A 19,385-nucleotide genomic window follows, 5' to 3' on the forward strand; every position below is an offset into this window, starting at 1 on the left:
GGATTCAATGGGCCACTTGTATAGCATGCAGGAGGATTCGCCCGCTGACATATCTGGCATGTTCCACAGTATTTTCTTATACTCTGCCTCATCTTTGGCCATACATAGCATTCAGACAGTTGTGGTACAAGCTTACTCGCTGAAAGATGGCCACGTTCATCGTGATAAAAGTTTAGAAGAGGTTTCACCATCACTTCAGGAATGCATATTCGCACTCCATTATTATCTCGCTTACACAACCTTCCATTCAAAATTTCGTATGTGTGCGTTTTTCCTTTAACTTTTCTGGATATTTCTTTACCTTCAACGGCCTTCTTCAGTTTTCCATAGAAGGGATCAGACGTTTGCATTTCAGGTAAAATCGAAATTAAATTTCTTAATTCACATGGGACCTCTTCCAGTATTCCCATTAATGTTTCTTTCAAGATAGGTTTTGAGTCAATCTCTACATCAAGATTTTCACTAGGCGGATATCTTGAATGGAAATCAGCTTTGTTACCGTTTGAAGGAACGTGTTCAAATATGAAATCTAAATTTGCCAGAGCGAGAACCCAACGCGTAATACGTTGGTTCGTAAGCCTACATAGAAGTATAAATTTGAGAGCATGATGATCAGATCGTATCCGAAAACGCCTGCCTATCAAGTATTGTTTGAACTTTGACACACCTTCAATTAGTGCCGCAAATTCTTTCTCCGTTATTGTATAGTTTTTCTGTGGTGCAGAGAACACTCGGGATGACATCCCTATGACACGTGTGTCACCATTGTCATCGACTTGGTACAACAGGCTTGAACAAGCCCGATCAGATGCATCAACCTCTAAAATCATCTCTCTGTCTTCCATAGGTTTCTTAAGAACAACTTCCTCTTCAAATATTTCCTTAATTTTGTCAAGTGCAGTTTGGTGGCTGGCTGTCCACTTGTATTTGACACCTTTCTTTAATAATTGGAAAAGTGGATATAGGACTTCAGAGTATTTGTTACTGAAACATCGGTAGTAACCAAGATAACCAATCAATTTCCTCAATTCTTTAACGTTACGAGGTGCACGAAAATCTATTACTTTCTGTATTTTCTTTTTATCCTTACCAATCCCTTCCTGTGATAACTCATATCCCAATATTTTTATCTTAGTGCGTGCAAACTCACATTTCTTTAGCCTTAGTGTCACTCCACCCTTTCTTAACAAACTTAACACTTTGTCAAGGTGCATCAGGTGTTCTTCGAAGCTTCTAGAAGCGATAAGGGTGTCATCTACGTAACTATTGCAGTACTGTTTGACTTCGTCACCGAGCACTTGATCTAGTGCTCTTATACACGAGGATAAACTAGTCTTTGTTCCAAACGGCAATTTAACAAAGCAATACGAAATACCTTCATGTACGAAACCCAGGTATTTCTGATCTTGTTCTCTGACACGGACCTGAACAAAAAATTCTACAAGATCTATTTTGCTAAACATGAACTTATCACTCAGTTCCTGTAAAAGATCGAGAGGAGGGACAGGCTGGTCTGTTTCTCCCCGCATAATTTCTCCAAGTTTCCTCCCGTCGATACATACTCTTACCTTACCATTGGATTTAGGAACACATACTAACGGATTACTAAAGGAGCTGGGACATTTTTTTATGATGCCCCAAGCTAACCACCTGTTTATTTCATTCTTAACCTGGTTTTTGAATTTTACTGGAAACGGGTACATTTTCGACTTTATAGGAGTGTGTTCAGTTAATTCGATCTTGTGTTCATAACCTTTTATACATCCAGGCTTTTCGTCAAATATCTCTTTATGTTTTATGAGGAGGGCTGCTAGCTTGAATTTCTGAGATTTTGACAAATCTTCATATGCATCAACGTGGTTAATTATATCATCGTCGGTGGCCTTCGTCTCGACTCTAAGCCAGTCAGACGGTGTCAAGACAATAGTCTCCAACTCAGAGGCGGTTGGGAATTTCCTTACATCCAACCTTTGTACTGGGGTGCTTTCACTTGACCTGTCCCCATACGTACACAGGGCCACATTTTTAGTTTCTGTATGTCTTTCTAAAGCATACATATCATCGTGAAATTGGCCTGTATCTTGCATGTTACCACCGTCGAGAACTTCTTCGATATTGCGTAATACAAGATCATGATTATCAATTTCCACATCTTTGAAGCTAACTGCGACTTCATAGGGTCGCTGCAAAACTAGAACCCCTCTCCCATAATCCAAGATGGCACTTGATTCTGCGAAAAATTGAGAGCCAATAATAAGATCTCTATTTAGACCACTGACTATTATCCCTACAGTCTGAAATGTTTTCCCATTAATGGTGATTTCTAGCATCGTTTGTCCTTTTATTACTGCAATTTTCTTACCAAATGCTGAGGTAACTTTCATATTGTTCGCCTTTAAATACGCAGGTGGTGGAACACAGTTCCTCACAGTGTCCCATAGCTTCTCACTGATAGCTGAAATCGAAGACCCAGAATCCAATAGTGCATTAACTGAGTGAGCAAAGATTAACACGTTAATTTCTGGCAAAGTTATAATGTTATTTCTTGCTACTGGTTCATCTCTTGTATCTAAAAGTTGGTCGAAAATTCCATTAACATGGTCAAAAGTTTCTTTATTCAAGAGGACTCTCTTTCCACTTCTTAATATTAAATGAAGATTATTTTGTTCCGAGCTACATGATGATTCAAAATGTCTCTTGTTCTTTATTTGTTCACACATATTACATTTTATACAAGTTTCATCTAACGTGGACTCTACCTCTTTTAAAGACGTTTCGTAACTATTGACACCCTCATTTGTTTTTTCTAGCACACCCTGGGATGAGTAGTTTACCAGCTGGACATTTTGTGAAATATTCTGTACATCCGTATCCTGCTGTTCCCAAGCGTGTGCTTCTCTTCCTCACTGGTTGTTGGAAGAGCTATTGCTGGAATTTCCGCTATTTACATACACTTGACCTGTCTGGGACTCACCCTGTGAGTTATATGTTTCGAGTAACTGAATCTGCTCATCATCGCTATAGTCTCCTCTATTATTTTGACCCCTAAACCTATTTCCACGCTGATTTCCTCTCGAACCGCGCTGAGAATTTCTGTTTGAATGTCCATTATGATTGTTACTAATATTATGGTTTCTTACAGCACGTCCACGGTTACTGGTACTGGCCTCAGAATTTTGCGTATGTGCTTCATTTCGTTCTGGTCTCCTATTGCTGTTTCGAGTGTAGGGTCTCTGATTGTGTCTATCATTTCTTTCATACCGACGTGGTTTCTTTTGATTTCGGTTCTCACGAGTTACTTGCATCATATTTAGACTCTTCTTTGACTGGTAGCTGTCACGTTCTCGATAGCTGGTTTGGATTTCGTTTACTACGGCAAGCATCTCAGATATACTTTTTGGTTTAGCTGCCACCACTATACGAAAGATCCACTGAGGTAACTGTCTTGGAAGAATTTTCAGTAAAGTTTCTTCATCCATTGGAGGATCCAGCACAGAATTTTGATGTAACAGAGTCAACAAGTAATCAGAGGGTTGCTGCTTGTTGACTTTTGGATCATAATGGCTGGTAAGTATATTAGCCCTCAGTGTTGCCAGCCTCTCATGATTCAAGTACGTTGATTTGAACTGGGTGATAAATTCTTCATATGTGGTTATTTTGTTCTGCATTACCTTAAACCAACACAATGCAGAGCCCTTGAGAGTCCTTGGTATAAAAGACAAACGTAATTCTGGAGCTACACCTGTTAACTCAAAATAATTATCCAAATCAATCAGAAACCCATAAGTTTGAGCTTCATCTTCCATGCCTTTGTATTCAGGTAAACTTAAGTCTCTGTGCATAAACGAGGACATGACTGATGTAAGTTGGACTAGATTGCTGTCAGTCTGTGTGACCGGTGATGCTGGTGGCGGAGTTACAAGTGAAGGAAATACATTTTCAGGCACAGTTCTAGAGCTTGACGGAACTGACTCATTTCTCGGTGTCGGTGATGTCACAGGTTGTGACACGGAACTGCTCGTACCCGGACCAAGCTTTGTCGCAATTAAAACTTCAGTTTCCTTACGAAGTGTTTCCTGAAATTTCGACATAGTATTATCGACGTTAGTATACAGTGCATCTATCGAGTCTTGCGTCTTGGAAGCAATATCTCTCATTCTATTATTCATACCTTCTTCCATATCATTTATCTTTTCGCGTAATTGTTCTGATACTGTTGCCTGGGCAGTCACAATTTCACTTCTGAGCTCATCGCGTAACTCGTCCTGACCAATGGTAAGCTGGTCTACTCGGTGGTCAAATTCGATTTGTGAACGCTCTAGCCTGGTCTGTAAATCGGTAGTCCGCTCATCAAGATTACCTAACTTAGTATTTATTTCTGATCTAATTTCTTTAATCGAATTTTCCAACGAGGTTTTTAACTCGCAATTGGATAATTCTAATCTCTCATGCACGTCATTCAATGAATTCCTAAGCTCATCATGTAATTGTCGAGTAGTATTCTCTAAGGATTCCTGTAATTTATTTTCCAAATTTTTGTTGGAGTCACGCAACTTACTCTCTAAATCCGTACTAGTCGTTTGCAACTGAGCTTCTACTTTTACCAATGAATTTTTCATTTCAAGCAATAGGCCTAATATCTGATTCATGGTGGCGGTATTCGATTCTTCCAATCCTGACTCTGTATTTCCCGTTTCTTTTTCACTATTTCCCGCAATGCTATCATTGCTAAACATACTTTCCGCATTTGTTGTGTTTTCTAAATCTTCTTCCCCCTCGGGACTGACATGTTGCGAGTCGTCTAAATTTGCTACTTTTCCCTCCATTTTCTTCACCTGTAACCTAGTTGTTACCATAGAGCAGATCTAAGCTAGTTAGCTGAACTCTAATACTCTAAAAGCAAACTTTTTTTAAAAAAAAAAATATGTTCTTGTAAAACTTTTTCTCTCCCCCCTTAAACTCTACTTGAATTCAATAGCTTTGACACATGACATAAATGCAACAATTTCCAATGAACACAGCTACACATTCAAAACAATACAACATTTTACAATAATAATAAAAAAACATGAAAATGCACTACAACAATTTAGAGTAAACGTAAACCATCAAAACATACTAGAATAATTTCTCATGCTCTTGGAATTGAATTTGGAACGATATTCATAATCCCGAAAACTTATGCCAAAACAACGTCTGATGGATTTTTGTTAGCCCCACGCTGGGCGCCAAAACTTTTGTGTAACGCAAGCTTACACAACCCCACATTCTTTGAGGGAAGTGCCAAAATGACCTGTGTTTAGGGAATGCGATTTTTTTGTTACCAAAAAAAAATTCTTCTGAAATAATAAATGAAATAAAAATTACATATAAATGTAAGTGATCTTAATAAATAAAAAAATTGTTGATAGAATATATAAATATTTAAAATTTTTGTGTATTTTCACATTCCCTAGCTTGCGAACTGGTGGGTTCTTTTTTTATGGTCACTTGCCCCGTCAGTGACTCCTTCCAAATACATGGCCTACTACTGCCCACTGTATATATGGATGTCTTCCACCATCAGACAAATTTATAGTATTAATTACTTTGATTCCCGGAAGAAAATCACACCTCCCATCCTGAAAGAGAGACAATACAGGACAAAAATCTGTACTTACCACACAGCCTGACGAAAAAGGATTCAAGAAAAGAAATAGTAATAATAATAGTAATCCTCTTTCCTGGGAATGAATACAATCTCACTTTTATTTTTTTTTTTTATAAACCAGTATGATTTAAAAATGCCATACAAACGTCTTCTATCTGGAAACTAATGTTGATTATTCACTTGTGATTACACAACAAAAACAAAAAAAAAGTTTTTTTTTTTTTTTTTACTGTTCGTGCGCACTATAAATTGAAATGTTGGACATAATCCTTCTTGCAGTGTCTCAAAGAAATATAAATGGAAGTTCCTATAACCTGAGAGTTTATGGAGTAGAGTATTTGTTCAGCTAAACACACTTATTTTCGATTTTATCACACATATTAGACTTCTTATTTTATTTAGAAATATTTTTTTTTAAAAGTCTGTGATGAGTCCAGTTTCTGCAGAAATACTAACTGATGCTCTGCGACTAGTAACATTGTTTGTTGACTAATTACTCATTTTTATGTTTTGAAATATTCACAGTTTTTTTTTTTTAAGCACAAACTTTGCCACCAAGAACACAGGCATTAGCACCAGTTTTCAGAAGTTGCATTGTCCGTTAACTTTTACTATAGTCTCCTGGTCAGTTTTGTCTGTGAGAAGACCACCCTCTTCACACTTCAAACAAAAACACACCAACTGCCCTCATTTCTCCCTCCAGTCATTTCTTTCAAAACTGTCGCTCTCTCTCTCCCCCGCGACTCCATTCCAGATATCCTATTTCGGAAAGGGACGCTGTCTGTCCGTTGGTTTCTTTCACGCTTTCTTAAAAAGAATCTTGTGGAAAACTTCAGGCTTTTCTTCCTTGCGTTATTATAATGTCACTTCACATACAAAAGCTCTATACTAATTGATATATATATATATATATATATATATATATATATATATATATATATATATATATACTCACTTCTATCTATCTGAAAAGCAGTTTTTTTTCATTGTTTGTAGAGATGTCCGGTTATTTTTTTTAAATTTGAACTAGGCACTGAATTTTCGATTATATTTAGTTATATGTTTAAAAAAATAAAATTATAGAAAACGTAAAAATACTCATATAGACTAACATAACACATCTAAATACACCTGTTATCACTTGAAAGTGATTATTAGGTTGAATTCTTTTTCGGCTGGGTGGCATCGTCCAATCTCAGGTGAGAAGCACAACAGTCCTTCTAGATGCCAAAGTAATTACTTTATGAGATGAAATTGTACATTTACTTGAAATGAATGAGGGCGCGTAAGGGTAATATATTTACAAGTGCGGCAATTCCAAGAGCATTTGGAAATTCATCTATTTAATTATATATCAAATAAAAGAAATATCAATACGTTAAAAGCAAAATTAAAATATCCATATGTAAATAGGTAAGATATTTGCATATTGAAAAATAATAAAATTGCATATTATTCTCAAATTGCACTTGGGAAAGGTGTGCCTTTCACACTCTGTCAAATTTACCATTTTCCTTCGTCCGTCAAATTTACCATTTTCCCACAAATTTTCCATTCTCCTCTGTCAAATTTACCATTTTCCTTCGTCCGTCAAATTTACCATTTTCCCACAAATTTACCATTCTCCTCCGACAAATTTACCATTTTCTACAAATTTACTATTTTCCCACAAATTTATCATTCTCGTCCGTCAAATTTATCTTTTTCCCACAAATTTATCATTCTCTCTTCACAAAATAACCTTTCTTCCCCAAAAATTCACCATTCTCCTTCCCAAAAATTACATTTCTCCCTCTAAAGCTATAATTGTCTCTACCATACCAATATGGCGGGCGGCGTAAATTAATTAACTTCATATTACTCTCAGAAGCAATGTTTTATTTCGATTAAATCCAATATCTATGCTTTTAAATTACTAGGTATTTTTTTTAAAGAAACAATACCTGAAAGTTATTAAACAGCAAGCAGTGTTTTAATTAATAAATACTGCAAATTTTAACTGCTATTTTTTCTCGTCGTTTTTTTTTAAATCTACTTGTACTTTTTATATAGACTGGGAGGGGCTGAAGTTGCAATGTAATATGCGCACATGAATTTTCTGTGAAAAGACTTCTAAGCAATTACATTGTTCTAAGTTTGTAACGTACTCGTTCACCACCTCTCCTGATTTATGCATTTTCTCTTCCCCCCTGTGCCCCCGCTAAAGTCATTTGACGAATTTTGAGTCACGCCCTTCACGTGACCTGTGATCCTTTGTCTGGCGCCGACAAAAATGAGCAATAGAACCGCTTCCATCTCTTCTCTTGCAGTCAAAACACGACCTCAACTGAAAAGAAAAAGATACCACACTGCCTGCATATAATACTCAACAGACACACAATGCGTAGAAGCATTACTACAAATGCAGCACGTGGTACTATAGGAATAGGAATGCATCTCCTTTAATTGTCAGTGTATGATGAAAGCTGTGAGAAAGTTTCCCCTCCCTCCTGACAGACGGAGAGCAGAAGGTCAACGCATGGATATGTAGTGTAACTTGCGTAACATGTTCGTTCTTGAACTATTACATGGGAAAATGTAATTTCAAGTTCATGTAACATGCCATTAACTCTATGGTTGATTGGCTGTGAAATAAAGAGTTCAGGCATTCAAACTGATCAGTTCCATTGAGCAAAAATACGCCTTGTTAAGTTCACACTTTGAAATCAAACGATTATTTCTTAGTGTGAGCTTACGTTGCTGTTATTGGTCACTGCAAGTGTATTAATAATTCGTATGTATAATATGTTTGAGTAGTACTGGCTTGGATTCCGGTGGAAGCACAAAGTTTAATATTAATTCATTAAAGTTTCTGTATTAATATTGGATCACTTAATATATATATATATATATATGTTGATCATCTTCATATGTGTATAGGCCTCAGTGTTTATTTCTTAGTTTGCATATTTATCTTATATTATATTTAAATACTCACCACATTAGGTAACTACAGCGAAGAGACCACAGCCTACTTGTATTTTTCATATGTATCAGATATATATAAATCTTTAGAGACGAACTGGCATATAAACACAGTCGATCCTTTCCTTGAGGACAGGTATGGTATATAAACACAAAATATGGACGGAGGGGATAGCTACGATTTCTAAGCCTCATTTGCGTTTAATTTGTCACAAAAATATTGTATGTACTGAAGTATAACAAAGTTCAATATGTGAAAATGGTTTCTTTTTCTTCGTTTGTCTCTGAGGAAAGACTGATTTAAAATACTCGCTGTAAATAGCGAATTATATTGCCTGTAAGTTAGACAACCCAAATATCATTGGTGTTTTCCAGTTGCCTACCATCCTAGGCACTTTGTCCATTATATAAATAAATGCAGCAAAACATGTCAGAGGACTTTTTTGGAAACAACATATTAAAAGTTCAGTTAGTTTTTCTTTTTTTCTTCTTTTTGCCGTTTATTTTATGCCATCCGCTCAGTCTTCTCGTTATTATAAAATATTTCATTAAAAAGTCCTTAATGTACCGCACCGACCTCAATTTGAGCTCTATTCAATCTATTTTCTTCCTACAAAATATTTGAAGTTAATATCAGACTAGTTCACTCATTATGAAATTATTGATCTACGAAATCCGGCTGGTAATCGCAAGAGCAGGCTGCAGCAGGTTCTAACCCTGTTCAGGACATGGGTCTTGAATGATATCCTTTATCAATGCATTTCGCTAACATCATTCATATTATCATCATCTTTCATTACTCTTCCCACACTCATCATTCCCCTTAGCAGGAAGCGGAGCTTCAAGTTTCGCCTATTCAAGATTCGCCTAACACCTAGTTATGCAAACGTCAATCAAAGCGATGACACAGAGTTAATTTTCTTATTAGACGAAAGTTGAATTTGTAAACTTGGTTTTAACTCGCATACGTTGGTAGTCCTGCACCTCATTAATAGATAACATTTCCTCTTGAAACTGTTTTCATGCTTTTATTAAATAGTCCAGTATGTAAGGGAAAATTTTGACAAATCGAGCAAAAATTAGTAGCTTAATGAAGCTTGCAGAATGGTTTCATTTCATCAAATATAGTAATATCCTAAAAGTCTCCGAACATGCCTGTTGAGTTTCATTCAATATAGATGCTATCTTCAATTTGGCCGCCGCCGTCTATAGAATAATCATATTTTCCTTGATTTCTTACGTTAAGTTCAATTCTACGGTCTTGGAACTCATAAGAAAATATTTTGTGAATAAAATTTCCTGTCGTTTGATATATAACACATCTCTGTAGGTTAAGTAGATATAGTTACAAGTGCAGAGCAGGCTTGTGTCGCTTAATCTTGTATCTGTTTCTTTCAAGCGTATTTTTCTGATTTATTAGAGCTCTTGCATAAAGATGACAGATTTCATCAACCAGCCAAAGTGTTTAAATATATGAAAATACAGGAGGAAACATGGATAATGTGATACAATTTTTACATGACATTTCAGGAAGTGACACGACTTAGTCTCTGTTCCAGAAAGGGAAGAAAACTTGTTAGAAACTAGTCGAGAGAAAGACAGTTAATTGTAACAGGTTGTGAGTATATTCAACAAATCTACTACGAATCCTAAAGAACTAGTAAAAATGAAATAAGCTAAGGATGCGCACGAGACGAGTCGAGACAGAATTTTCCTAACAAAATTCGAGTCGAGACACAGCTTTTCCAATAGAGAAGAATACATTTTTCGAGGCATAACTTTTGCAGCACATTTTCGAGACGAGACAGCCTCAAATCTTGTCTCGTGCGCATCCCTAGAGATAACATTTCAAATTACACTTAGGATTGGAAAATGAGATGAGATAACATTTTAGGATATGCCTATACTCGATGGAAAGAAGCTGTCCTTCAAGTTTCATTAAGTTACTATTTTTTCCGGGTTCAGACCCCCTACATACTGGACTAAAAAGTTTGCACTTAATTAAGAACTAACATTTCTAATGTCGATGTTCGATGTCAAGTGTATAATATCTATTCATATATCGTAATTGTGCTTATACTGATTCTTGGTGTTTTGTTGAATTATATTTTATGATTTATGCAAACTCTCATAGAATTTATGTTACTTAATTTTATGTTTTCCGTTAGGGATGCGCACGAGACAAGATTTGTGGCTGTCTCGTCTCGAAAATATGCTGTAAAAATGATGTCTCGACTCGAAAAGTGTATATTTCTCTATTGTATGAGCCGTGTCTCGACTCGAATTTTGTCAGGAAAATCCTGTCTCGACTCGTCTCGTACACATCCCTATTTTCCGTAATACATTTTGTAACTTTAGGTAACACTTACTTATTTCGATGTGAAATATATAATATTGTGTCATATAGTGTACTTGTGCCTATACTGTTTTAACATATACCTTTTTAATTATTGTTTTTAAATTTAGAAACTACAATTTTTTGGGCATTTCTTGTCAGTATTACCAACATAATTTCGCATTAGGCAAATCTTGAAAGGCGAATCTTGAATTCAAGCTTCGCCTACACTTTCTCTTTAGTTAACATCTGTAAATTCCATTGCCTGAGGTTATTAGGCGAATCTTGAATAGGCGAAAGTTGAAGTCACCGCAGGAAGGCATGGTGGCTTAGTGATATAGCGCTTACATCTGCACGAGGGAACTCTGATTTGATCCCCAGCCACGCGAGTTTGTTTCACTTTTTTTCATTTCCTCGAACAATTTCATTCCATCAATTTTTACATAACCGTCTGTCTCTTTTAGGCTACAGGCCGAAAGTGTGAGATATGAAACCAAAAGTTTTCATTTAATATTTCCATTATATATAAAGCTCAAACTTATTTCTAAAAATCCTAATTTGACTTGTTTGGCCCATTCTGAATTGCTATTACTCACCTACATAGGTTTCTGTTTTAAAGAGTCCTTTCTCTGCAGAGATGCAGTTTCCGAATAGTTCATTTCTTCAATCGAAGTGCATTTTGTATAGGATAAAAAATGCCGCCTTCTGTGTGGCCTTCTGGTAGCTCGTGCCATAAATAAGTCATCGTCCGTTCATACGGAAACGGAACTTCTGGAAAACATCCCCGATGACTAAATGACCAATCAGACCCTTCACTTCATGCGGTCGCATGACCAATCAACTTCACGTGGAGTGCCTCACATCTGTTTCATATGAGCCATTGTATTGGAAAGAAGGAACAGACACAGTGGGTGTTAAGATGTTGCAACCCTGCAAATATGGTCAAAAGAAGGATGGAAGTAAGTCAGTATAGGAAACTTGAAAGAAATTTGCCGAGTTGCACTCTTATAAAATGAACGCACTATAAATGAAATCACCCCTAGCATTGCAATAGGAACCATTCCCCCAAGCGCTTGGGCAATACCAAAGAAGTAGGAGAGAAAGGCACTGGCGTCTCTGGCATGTAAAATTTGGGGGGACATCAAAGAAATTGATTTAAATGGTACTTCCTAGTCCAATCTGTTTATTACCTTCGATTCCATTTTTACCCTTCTGCTTACCTTCACGGATCCCCTATGGTACAACAAGAACTCTGTTATAATCATTTCACAGCCTGAATATTTTATTCAAAATAAAAAAAAAATATTATTTATGTGTTATTCTATCGTTAGTAAATAATTAAATTAGAATAAAATATTGAATATTTTGTTCTTCAAAATATTGGGGGACGTGTCCCCTCGTCCCCCCGGCAGAGACGCCCGTGGAGGAAGGCAGAATTGATTGTGATGAAACCAAGATACCTAATTTTGTAGGAAAAATTTTTAGTTAATTTCGTAATTTTTGCCCTTCTAAAAGCACCATTATAGTACAACTAGCAGATATATATTCTTCGCACGGGCAGAATATCTTTCATGTTGCACATAAAAGGCTGGATTTGTATTTAAACGAAACTGTTAGTCTCAGCGACTCTGAAAACTATGAATTCGACACTAATATCGGTCATTTTCGATCATTTATAATATATATATCCCCCTCGCCTAAGTTGCATCGTCAAAGTAAAATGATAAAATCATCCCAGACTCGAACTTCTTCTATGTTAAAATTTTGATCGAGATCGGTCACGTGATTTAAGATTTATTAAGTCACAAAACATTGTGACTTCTATTTTTATAAGTTGGATTCTGCTGTTTTCAATATCTCATGGGTGCAACTTACTCTCTAAAACCTGCTTTGGGCACGCCTGTTAGGAACTTTGGAACCGTATATAAATGTTGTAATGATAGGAGATAATGATGAGAGTGTGAATGCAACGTATGGAACAGTTCCACAGATGGCAACAAATAGATTTGTTATTCACACACAACATCTCTCTTCACACACACACATTACAAAGAGTATGTTTCATTGCTGATGCAAGCAATGCAAGCATTGAATGCACTCAGTTTTGTTTGCTGATAAAACAGGCGCCGGTATTTGTGTTGAACCCAGCTCAACATACGCTACATGAATCTTTTCTCCGCACACAGTACATCCAAAGAGAGATAGTGTAATAGAGAACGCAATAGCAGTAAGTCACGTCATCCAACTAAATGAGTGAGTGTCCAACGCTGAGTCATTGGGATAGAAACGTTCACTCATTCAGCCAGAGAACAAACACCCTCGCATGAGGCTAATTCGAACGGTGATGCCATTTCTATAATCGTTTTCTTTGTATTATTCACTCGCCCACCCCGTACAAACAAAAGAAAAAAAATCCTTACAAGTGAATGAAAGTGTACAGTGCACTTTTCAACATTGCGTCACCGCCACCCGTACTTTGTAACATGACCAATGATCTCTCTTTTATTATTGTCGTTGCTGGAGGTCTGGAAGGACGTTGCGTAGGTGGAACTCAATACAATGTTTATGTCAAACCACTCGAACTATGCTTCTATGACGCTGTAAGAAAAGTCTTTCATATTTGGAGAATCCCATTTATAATACAAAAAATATGTCAGTTTGTGATTTTTAACGCTAATTTGTAATAGTACACAGTGAAGTTAATAGGTGTCGCCACAAGCGCTATCTGCGTGTTTGATACCGATAGATGTCGCTAGTGTGCAGGCAATTTGGTGACTTTATTTGCAAGTTAAACTATTTGTGTTTAATTTAATTATTTAACAAGTAGTGAATGATTCACGTGTACACTACGTGAAAAAATTTGGTTTGTATCAATTAATATTTCTTCCATTAATATTGAAACCGGACGTAGAAGTAGATTTTTAGCACTTCCGGTTTAGGGTGAAGACGGAATGTATTCTTGGTATTCCTTACTGCAGAAAATCACTTCTGGCTACCAGTTTTACTGTACAGTGAGCAAGGTTAAAACCGGAAGTAGTTGATTTCTATCACTCCTGATTTTAGTAAAGAAATTCCAGTGGAAATAGAACATATTCTTGGGAAGTTTAATTGATTTGTATAAGATAGCTTATAGCTATCTATTGCTGCTTTTACTGTACAGCGATCAAACCGGAACTGATGGATTTCTACCAGTTCCGGTTTCAGTAAGGAGTTTGGGATAGAGATGAGATGTACTGTTTGATCGCTTAATCGATTGCAGAAAGCCACTTCTGGCTGTCTATTTTTGTTTTTGCTCTATAGTCATCAACGTAAAAACCAGAAATGGCTCGATTTATAACACTTGTAGTTTGAGTATTGCCTCCGTCAAAGATCTCGTTTCCTCATTTTCTTGACTTTGTACATCATGCGTAAGTTGACCCGAACGGAGACAAAGACAGAGATACTAAATATATAAAGGAGTTTCAGTGAAGCAAACATCTTACAATGGGTAATGATGATACGGAACATGAACATGCTTTATTATTTATTGTTAGGAGCAAATGAAGAAAATTAAATATGTAAATTTTACGTCCGACACTTATGCCGGCGAGGCTAAAGGAGACGGTGATGATGAGAAATGAATGAAATAGTGAAATCCAAAAAGTGGGAGGAAACGGGACAACCTCGACAAGTACCACGCACACGGTGTTTATTCACGACAAAGTTCACTTGGCACGAACAGGAATCGAACCATGAATCACACGCACCAGAGGTGAACGCTCTACCACGACAAGTTAAGAATTAGAGCTGTTAAATCAGAATGATTTTAATGTATCGTATATTTTACAGAGGTCGAAAGCTTGGGAGGGGCAATTAATATTAACTGACGGTGGAACTTCGCAAGTAATTACACGTAATAAAGCCGTGATTTCCTTTGCGCGTACCGGACTTTGGCGTGGGAGACCAGGTTCGATTCCCGACAATACCTCATGTGGTTCGGATTCCAAGTTAAGCTGTAGGTTCACATCTCACATAGCCTTGCTACTGAACGCAACGCAAATTTAATCATAGCTCCCCGTGGCTAAGACGTTAGCGCACGCGCTTTTGTCTGGGACACTCGGGTTCGATTTCCGGCGGCAGCTCATGTGGTACGGTTCTCACGTTAAACTGTAGGTCCACGCTTTATATAGTCTCGCTGCTGAATGGGACTTAAACTCACAAATCAAATAAAATTCAAATCAAATTTAATCAATCAATCAACCAGTTCAATAAAGCTGTAATTACACAAGTGTTGCAAATGTAACATCCTGAAATCCTTTGTTAACGGTGTTAAATACCGGCACCATCTTTGATTTTATCCTATTTCATTAATAAGGGAAATTATTACTATTATAGTTTCTTTAAAATGTACCATAATTTTACTGGTCTTATATTTTATTTATTTCTTTTTCAAGTATAGTTAAATGTTATTTACTTTATGAAAACCAAAATTTTAATATTTATAGTTTTAATACTGAAGAATCACATTTAAGTGACGCAAATTCATTCTAAAATAGTAGCACATTTAACTAAGGTTGAAAAGAAAATGAGCGAAATCATAATTTTAAATTCCAGTTCACATGAGAGGAAAGAAAACATAAATTAAATAATAATTCCGGATACAAATCAAAGGCTCTTCAAAATTGTTAACAATCGGAACTCAAATCTGGGTTCAAAATGATCCAAACATTCAGAAACGTTTATGTTCTTTCGCATATAAACTGTTATGCACAATCACGATGTTTCCTCCATGCCTCTGCCCAGAGGTCTTTAACAACGTAGCTGATACACGCACGGGCGTCAATCCCACCGGGGACATTGGGGACGTGTCCCTCGCAATATTTCTAAAACAGTTTTCATTCCCCCAATCCTTATTTCATATTATATTAAGCAGTAGCGGCTCGATACCATAATCTGAGGTAGTTCTGCATAGTTTGTTTTGTGAATATTGAATTTAATCTTCGCAGTAACTAATTATAAAATGTGCTTACACCAACCAGCATAAAATTTTAGCACTCCTAATCGTTATAATTGACAATTATAATTGGGAATTGACAAATATGTATACAACTTTACTGTGTCATGCAAGCAAAACACTATTGGTTTTGATTATTTTGTGTCAGTGCGTATTTAGGATTTTGTTTCGGGAAGAGCTATACACAACATATGAATAGACACTTCAATTTTTCCTTTTGGATGCCGACAAGTTTTAATGAATTTCGGGGAAGCTTGAGCCCGATAGCTTCCTCTTAAATACATTGCTGTTGTATGTAACAAACTTAAAACCATCCATATCGTAAGAAACATGCTGTTTCTGGATACCATAAAAATTCCGAATTCACGTAATATCTACAGGCAGAAATTTTATCAATACTACTGAATTATAGATACCCTATCGTTTGTAAATGAAGTCCATCCGACGTGTCTTCTGCTGTGCAAAATGTTCTGTTACTCTATCATTGAAGTTCGGTATGGTGGATATAAAATCACGCTCGATTGATAAGGCAGTCAAAGCACTGAGTCTTTCCTGGGACATTGTGCTTCTCAAAAATGTTTTAACTCTTTTTAAACTAGAGAAGCAACGTTCTGCTTAAGCTGTTGTCATTGGAGTAGTTAAAAGAATTTCCAAAAGTTTTATGGTTTCCCTAAAATTGTCACACAAATTGTGTTTGTTCAGAAAATTTAAAAATGGTAAGGCACCTTGCATATTTCTGAACTCGATCCGGTCATAAATGACGCCCAACTCAGTTCGAAGACGCTCTTTCTCTAAGTATGGATATTGTGCCACAGTTGCACTTAATTCATCGCTGGGAAACTGTTGAACATACTGAAGAAAGTTTTCTGAACACAAAAGTGATGATGCGACAAGGTGGCCAGTATATTGGAACCTAGATTTCGCTGTATTTGTGATCACATCACACATTTCAATCGCTGCAATTCGACGAGAATTTATTGTATCTTCTCTTTGTCTTCGTTTTATTTCGTGAGATGCAGATGCTGTTGCCAAATTCTGTGTTTCTTCTAGTATTTCGGAAATGTTTCCTCTCAACCTTTGTACATTGCTCTCAAACAAGGGTAAAAGTGGATCTGAAAAGGTAGGAGGACGCATGACGTCACGCCATCCCCCGTGCTTATCTTTGCCCATTGTAATTTTTTAAGAAAGTGGGGGGACGCCACGGATATTTTCTGGAAGCAGGGGAAGGCGTCCTCCCCTCACTTTTATCCCTGCTCTCAAATGATTTAAGGGCATTCTCTAGATAAATGGGACAGCTCTTTTGCAGTGTCCACGTGTGGCATAATATGATGGAAAAATATCAACCAGAATACAAATGTTTCACACTGCAACATTCTTTCAATAGCTGAGGCTTGATTTATCGCTATATGTTGACTAAGTTCCTTCCGAATGTCTTCCATGCACTTAATAAGTTCATTTCGGTATTCAAAAACAACATTTACTGTTCGAAAATAAAAATTCCGAGTTGGAGCGGACCGCGGCATTCTTCTTTTAACTATTCGATCCAGTACAGCAACTCGTTGTGGTGAATGAGAGAAAAAAGCTGGAATGTCTTGTAAATTAGCGAAAAATGTCCTAACCTCTGTCCTATTTTGCGAACACGCTTGCTGTATTATTAAATTTAACTGATGAGCATAGCAATGCACAAAGTGGGCTGATGAATATTCTGCCTTAATCTGTACTTGGAGTCCCCCATGTTGGCCACTCATAACTGCAGCACTGAGCAATTAATTTCTGCGACGGTATAATAGGTTGGATTTCACTCAAAATAGTTTGAGCAAGGTCTTCACTGTCATGCTTTGAAGCCAATAAAAATCCCCCAAAACGTTCAACTGGAGTACCTTCTCTCACGTATCTTAATATCTCTATCAGTTGAAATTGTGATGAACAATCTGAAGTTTCGTCAGAAATAAGTGCTACAAAACGTGTTTGCTCCATTTCACGTGTTATTTCTTCTCTGAACACTAATAGCATCATGCTATCTAGCAACTCGTTTTGAATGGTTTTGGAGGTTCCTTTAAAATTACTAGAGCCCTGTAAATGTTCCCTAAATGTTTTGTCTAAATCAGCGCTGAAATCTATCAGTCCACGAAATATCACCGGATTGGAGGAACCTTCTGCCTCGTCAAGCCCCCGCATTGCAAGTTCAAAAGCACCACAAAATTTTATACAATTGATAATTTTATAAAGGATGTATCTATTTCTGGTGACATTCTCATTATGTTTCTGTATACTTGCCCAGTACGCAGAATCAAGTTGTGAGTGTATATTGATTGTCCCTAAAAGCGAAAATCTGTTTGATTATTCAAATGGAGCTTCGAATTTTCATGTTTCTTAATTTTTTTCGGTAAGATGCACAAGATCTTTTATCCCTCCCTTTGACCATGCATAATCCCCACCAAAAAGAAGACATGGAAAACAGAAGAGAATCGTGTTATCACATCCACATATCCAGTTATTTCTTCTGTATATATCTTTGTTAAAACACCTAATGTAAGTTTTGCCACGACTGCTGCCCGGGAAGTCATTTTAAGAATATTGTTTACCTTACAATATTTATCATAAATAATCCCCACCGAACACACAAACTCACACAAAGAATAGCGCACAACACTTACAACAAACACCTTGATCGAAAACAAGAGATGTTGCAGACAAACTTAAAGATGTCCTGGCCTAACCACTACTGGTTTTCCCCCACACAACCCTCGGCTGATAAAATCCAACATTTAAAATAATAATAATAATAAACGGAAGATAAAAGAAAGGGACAACAGAGAGATGTGGCACCTTTGATTTCTAGGTAACAGGGGTCATAAATCTCTAATAAATGTCGCCAAGAACAGCAGAGAGAGTTTTGAGGGCTTTCCAGATTCTCATTCTATGAAACAAGTATCTTTACTCATGTCTGCTAGTGGTATCACGTCGTGTTTTTTCGGCTTCTTCGGAAGTATTCGTGAGTTTTGAGCTGCTAGAAGTGCAGCTCTAGTAAATCCTATCTAACAAACAAGGAAAACGTAATACAGTGCGGCTGGTGAAGATTTTGGTCTCAATGCTAAAGCATAGGGCAATCCGTGCACAGCTCTTGCAATATTATTAAGCTTTAGAAGGTGTTTCTAGCAATTCTACGCTATGTAGCGAATCCAGCAGTACAATTTCAGGACACAGTTAGAACAAATATCATCAGTACGTGTTATTACCTTGATTAAATTAAGCACAATTCAACTCAATTGAAAATATATTTATTCCACTAAAATAGCTGGCAGTTCTGCAGCTCTGCAGCACTTATAGTCAAGCCGCCTCTGATATTAAGTATTTTAAGTATCTGAGGTCAACTATGACCTACGCTAAACCGTGTAGCAGTTTGCTACGTTCACAAAACAATGTTAGACAAAGTGGAGAAG

The sequence above is a fragment of the Thermobia domestica genome, chromosome 18 (genome assembly GCF_964235325.1).
Source record: "Thermobia domestica chromosome 18, izTheDome1.hap1.1, whole genome shotgun sequence".
In the NCBI taxonomy this organism is placed as follows: Eukaryota; Metazoa; Arthropoda; class Insecta; order Zygentoma; family Lepismatidae; genus Thermobia; species Thermobia domestica.